Source organism: Condylura cristata, unplaced genomic scaffold (assembly GCF_000260355.1).
Source record: "Condylura cristata isolate star-nosed mole 26May11 unplaced genomic scaffold, ConCri1.0 scaffold00018, whole genome shotgun sequence".
NCBI lineage: Eukaryota > Metazoa > Chordata > Mammalia > Eulipotyphla > Talpidae > Condylura > Condylura cristata.
The window spans coordinates 20,273,997-20,280,182 of record NW_004567119.1 but is presented as its reverse complement, the minus strand read 5'-3'; positions in this window follow the sequence as shown (position 1 = coordinate 20,280,182).

Genomic DNA, 6,186 nt, shown 5'->3' with positions numbered 1-6,186 from the left:
GAGAAGGAAACTGAACTAGAGAAACTCTAGGGTTGAAGACCTGTTGGCAGATGACTTATGCTGAGAGATCTACATCAGAGCCTTTAAACAGCCAACTGTTGCTCAACCCCTGCAGCCACAGAATAAATCTGTTCATGAAACAAGTAGGAATCCTGCCAAGCCCTGTCAGGTGGATGGATGTTCTACTTAATGCCAACCACTGAATCTCTCGGATATACCATCTGATCTACCTGAGAATTAAAATTAGCGCAAACATGGAATCTCCTTTCCTACTTTTTTTTTTTTTTTTTTTTTTTTGTTCTGTGACTTAAGGCTGAAGTTGGGAGAAAGGAGAGAGATTCTGTATATACAATGAGAACATAGAGCTCCCCTGGAGTTCACAGGGAGGGGAAAGTTGGATGAACCTGACTGATATGACCAGCACTCTCTCCCCATCCTCCAATGCAATGGTGTCAGCTATATGTTGCTTAGTTAACAACATCATCCCAGTAGTTTAACATAGATCTTGTATCTTTCAGCTTTTCCTCTGGAAGGATCTGTCTCCTTGTCTCCTTCAGGGGAAATACTGTATCTATGAATAATTGATGCTATAAAGGATTTCTACTTCATACTTTGCTGAATTATTTTTCATTTTTTGATTTCTAGGGGTAACATTTTTTATTGTCATAGAAAAATAGAAGTGTAGAAGAAGTAGTATTTTTGAGAACTATGACTTCCTATGTGGAATACACCAGCTCATGGACCTGGCCATTTGCTGACAGGTAATGAACAGACCTCCAGTCTTACAAAGAAATACCTGCCAAATGTTTTGTCCCAACTTCTGTGACCAGCTGCAAGAAAGGAAGGCAGGAGGCAGAAAGGCTGAGCAAACAGAGTTTATTGCTCTGGGACAGCAGCTGAGACGGAGCCCCTAAGCCCCTAGAGTGGGGTCCGCAGCTACTGCCAACTCAATAAGGGGGAAGGGTCTCTTATATAGGTCCTAAACTCAGATTTCAAAGGGGTGATTCATCGCTGTGTCCTTGATGTAAGGCCCAGTTTGTTATCACCTTCATCTAGTCCCATCCCAACGCAAGGACCCATTAATTAGATGCAAGGCCCAATTTATTACCACCTTATCACCTTTGGATGCAAGGCCTGATTTATTATTGCCCTTATCCAGTCCCTCAGTAAATCTCCGCATTTGGTCACTCCCAACACCAAAAGGGATACATGGTCTTAGCTAAAATGAAGGTCCAGGATTGGGTGCAAACATACACTTTATAAAAAAAAAAAAAAGAAACAAAACTGAGTACTAACGTATTTTGAAAGGGAAATACAAACAACATCCATTAATGAAACCCTACAAATATGAGTGCAGGCCCAGAGAAGCTTTTACTGAACACCGGAGATGGAGTTTCTCAGGGCTGTTGTCAGGGTTGAGATGGTCATTGTCAAGAGATCATCCACTGGTTCCTTTCCCTGAATTAATTGTGCTCCCACAATGAGCATAGTACTAAGACAAGAGACCCCTCCCTGCAGCCTTCTATGACACAGAGCAAGGAGAATTCTTTCTTTCCCTCCTAACCACCCCCAAAACGCAAATGCATGTGTGAAAAAGCAAAACATCCCAGACCTTACTGGTGTCAGAGTTCTCCATTGCTTTCTGGAGGCATCAAGCCGCAGAGACAGGTCACGAGGCTGACACCCTCCAGAGTTAGGCTCTGTGCACAGGACGCTGGGAAAATGCCTGGAAGCAGTGGGCAGGGGCCATACAGCATCTGGACCTGCATAAATAACTGCCCATGTTTCCTTGATGTATATCCTTGGAGATTTTAATAGGAAAAACTTGACATACTGGATGTAGTAAATATGTATGTGTGTGTGTGTGTGTGTGTATACACAATATTTACATACACACACACCTGTATTTTTTCTCAGTCATTATTATCAATCCAATTTATAGTTTACCAGCTTATTACTTGTGAAGAGAAGAAACACAATAATCCTTTGTCATTTCTAATATCGCTCATATTACTAACTGAAAGTACTTTACAACTCGATTTTCAGATGATCCTTATCTTTCTCCTGCATGCAGAAAGCTTAGAGTTTACTTCTCTTTTGTTAGGCTCTTCTGACATCTGCTGTCAGAAGTAAAGAACTTACTCTCTGGTCACAAGTTGACTTTTCTTCTGGAAAATAAATAAATAGAACATGAAATCTTCTAGGAGAAAATGAAAAAACAGATTTTTCCTCTCTTGAAGTTCCACCCTTAAGCAATTAGCATCTTTTGTTGCAACCATGTATGAGCCCAGGCCTGTGTCTGACCCCTCTCCTTCCCCGTTTTTTTTCAAAGATTTTATTTATTTATTTTGCATAAAAGAACCGGGGTGCAGGCCAGAGATGTAAAGTGTGAAAAGGAGCACCAGAGACAGAGTGGGGAGCAGAACAGGTATATCAACTGAAATACACTGCTGAGAGGAGCAGCGTGTGAGACAGGGCACAGCTGTGACAGCCGTGGATGTCCAGGGTCACAGCTGGAAATACTGGGACTGACCAGTTATCTGGAGGCAGTGCAATGAAAGAGACTGACAGTTGATGTCAGATAGTGGGGGAGACTTCAGAAGTATTTACACACTTAAAGGCTTCCAGTGACTTTATCAGCCTGATTGAGAAACAACCACAGGCCTGAAAGCCCTCCTGCCCCAAGCTCAATTTAAAAATAGAATATTCAGAACACCAACCTAACACAATAGCAACAGACCACCTGGTGTCAGAGAGGTTGCTGAGTAATGCAGGAAAACTCAGGGCCTCAGGGGCCTAAGAGATCCACACTGGCCCAATTAGCAAGAGAAACATTGCAGACAAACCCAAAGACCAATGCCCCCACCCCATACCCACTATACCCATATAAGCACCTTCTTCTTGACCCCTCAGCGGCTACTGACTCTGACTCGGGACCCCTATCCACTCAGAGAGCTCTGGGGTCCTGACTCTTGTCTATCAATCAACTACCCATTAAGTATCCCTCTCCACTCAGAGAGCGTCCATGTTCTTCTTACTTCCATTCTTTCTTTTATCTATCAATAAATCACTTGCTTTTTGTACCTGTTCTTGACATTAAATTCTTTCCTCATTAAAGCCAAGAACTAAGAAAAAGTCCACCTTGGACTTGGGGTCTACTCCCCCAAACCCCAGTTCAATGGAATCCTCACATGAACACACACAAGGAAAAAATAAATAGAACAAATCAGCATTATACTTAAAAAACAAAAAGTGCTGCTGTGTGTGGTTGTTTTGTTCTGTGAGTCTTTTTTTTTCCCTAAGCTTCCATTAGAAAATTGAAGGAAACTTCCCAGATTTAGAGAGCCAAAATACTTTGTTGTCAATTAGGGTGGAAACTCACTAGCCTGACTTAAAACGTTCTTTTAGTAATTCTACTCTTTCAGATAAAATGCTTTTGTCCAGGGCATGCGGTTGAAGTCAGACTAATTTATTAGGAACAGAACATTTTAGAGCTAGATGAGAGCTTCAGTAGCTACCAAACCTAATGACCTCAGAGCTAATTTTGAAAAAGATACATCTAAGGCACTTATCGACTTGCAGTCCTGATAAATTTTGCGTTTTTTCAGTATTATTTCTGTCATTCTCTTTCCACTTTCCAATAGGAGACAGAAAAGTACTTTGCCACTTACCACCAGTATCAATTGGAAAGGAAAATTGTTTTTTCACCTCTGAAATTATCCTCCCACCCCATATGATTGATGAAGGCTTGGGCCATACTAGCAAATGCTGAATGAAGAGGGATAAATATTCCAACAATCTTTTGGAGGGTACTAGAGATGTATAAACTGATAGTAGTGTGTGAGAGAAACATACTTACTCAACAGACGGAAAACATAGTCCAGACAGTATAAGAATAATTATAGAAGCTGTTTCCCTCATCCAGTCTCAGGTGGACTAGCTATGAAGTGCTGATTCTCTAGAACGTCGCTCTCTCTCTCTACCATCGGATCTCTCTCTCTAACTGGTCATCTTTGATTTTCATTTTTTCAACAAATTTTGTGACTACTATATGCAGGGAATTTGCAGTCTCTGGAAACTGAACAATTATCAATCAGCCAGACTTCTTAGTAGGCAATGAAGCTGGAGGAACAGTCTTATGAATCAGGGAGAGACATCTGGATTTAATTTTCAAATTGATGAAAATCCAGAAGTTTTAAGCAATAAGATGGATTGATCTTACTCATGTTTTAAAAGATCACTCTGATTGCCGAATGAAAACTAACACGTTGGGAAGGGCTTGGAGGAAGCAGGAACAAGAAGTGCTGTTCTCGGTCTCTCCTAAGTGTAAGCTCTGTTGACAAGCCAGGGTTCTACCCATTTCCAAGCATGGGCTCTTAAGCACAGGTGAAATGTTGGCTCATTGTTTACTACCTGTGTGACCCTCACCGGGTAACACAGAATATCCTATGCTACACAAACATCTCAATGTCATCTGCAAAATAGAAACATCAAGCTTACCTTCTCAAAGAGTTGATAGAAGAATCAATCTTGAGATATGTAAAACAATTGGCAACAAAAATCCTCCATGAATTTTGACATAAGGGGAAAAGGAAACTATCCATGAAATCTACTGTTTCCTTCCTGTTTTCATTGTGTGGACTCATAATTACCACTGAGAGTACAGTGCCTCCTAGCATAATGATTCTTCTAAAACATTTAGCTTGCTTATTATTACTTTGCCTAACTGTATCATTTGTATGTATCAGTCATCTTGTTCTTCACCAAAGTCAGGGTTTTAAATTTCTTGACCCAATCAATTCCCCACTGCCCAAATGCCAGCAGAAAAATCTATATTTAAGTTGTAATAGTGTTGAACATCAGGAACACAAGGCCAGAGGTGTCTCGTATAGCATTTACTTCTATACCTTACATATCTGAAGCTCACATTTTTATTTCAATCATATTAATATTTACAATTTTTATTTTTTCATATATATCCTTACTCAAAAATAAAATATTTTCATATTCATTTTATGATAATGAATAATTTATACCAGCAATTTCATTTCTAGATGTCATCATTTATATCATCACCTTTCTCCTTTAGGCTTAAAAGCAAAAACTAACTGCCTCTGTGTTTGGGTGTTTTAAAACCTTGGTGTCGAGGCACATTTGTGTGTCAGCTTTTCAGTTCATGACAGTGCGAGGTATTTGCAAGTGACCTCATCCATGGGGCACTGAGGGATGAGCAGAATTAAGTCACAATCAGAAACTGGGCCTCCCAGAGAAGTTGCCAGAAGTTCAAATGATTCCCAATGTTCATGTTTTAATCTCATATTAACTGGCTTTCTGATGAATATGGTCACATCTATTTAAAGATTATAATATTTTGTTCTTTTCTAACATACTGAGAATTTGCAAAAGAAAATGCCTTTTGTTAGTGATGGCTGTCATGTACTTTTGAATTTCAACAGGTAAATTTCTCATTAGATAAAGACAATCATGTTTCTTAAAAATCAAGTAATTGGCTACACTTTAAAATTCAAGAGAAGTTATAAAAAGAAAAATATTAGCTTTTTCTTATAGTCAAAGCACAATTATATGCACTTTATATGCATAATGCCTTTTAATTGTCACAAAATTGTATTTTTTGTATACTATTATTATTTCATTTTCACAAATATAGCTGGTGGAGATTGAGAAGCAAATTTAATTATTGCCACCTAGGCCTCATCATTATGTTTATATTTCCTTAGCCTAAAAATGCACTTCAAAAGCTGACCCAAGATCTTAGCAATTTACACATGATTGAATTTTTTTTCCATGGTTCCAAACTCTTCCAAATATATTTTTTAAGGGTATATAACACTGACACATAAAATCATTGTTTAAGACAGGAGTTGATACACATTTCTGTAAGGGGCTGATCCTGTGTACGTGTTTTAGGCTTCATGGGTCCTGTGGTCGCTAAAGGAACAACCACTTCTCTGTGGCCACAGCTGGCTGCCTTCCAACAAGATGTCATTTACACAAAAGGCTGTAGCCATCGACCATTTGTATTGGATCCTCTAGCTTTAAAAATGCAATGGATCGGCCCTCCCTGGTGGCGCAGCGGGTTAAAGCACAGCACTGAGAAGCTAAAGCCACTTCCGCATGAGTTAGATTCCCGCCTGCCCCGGAAGTGACCCACATGGCGTGGCAGAC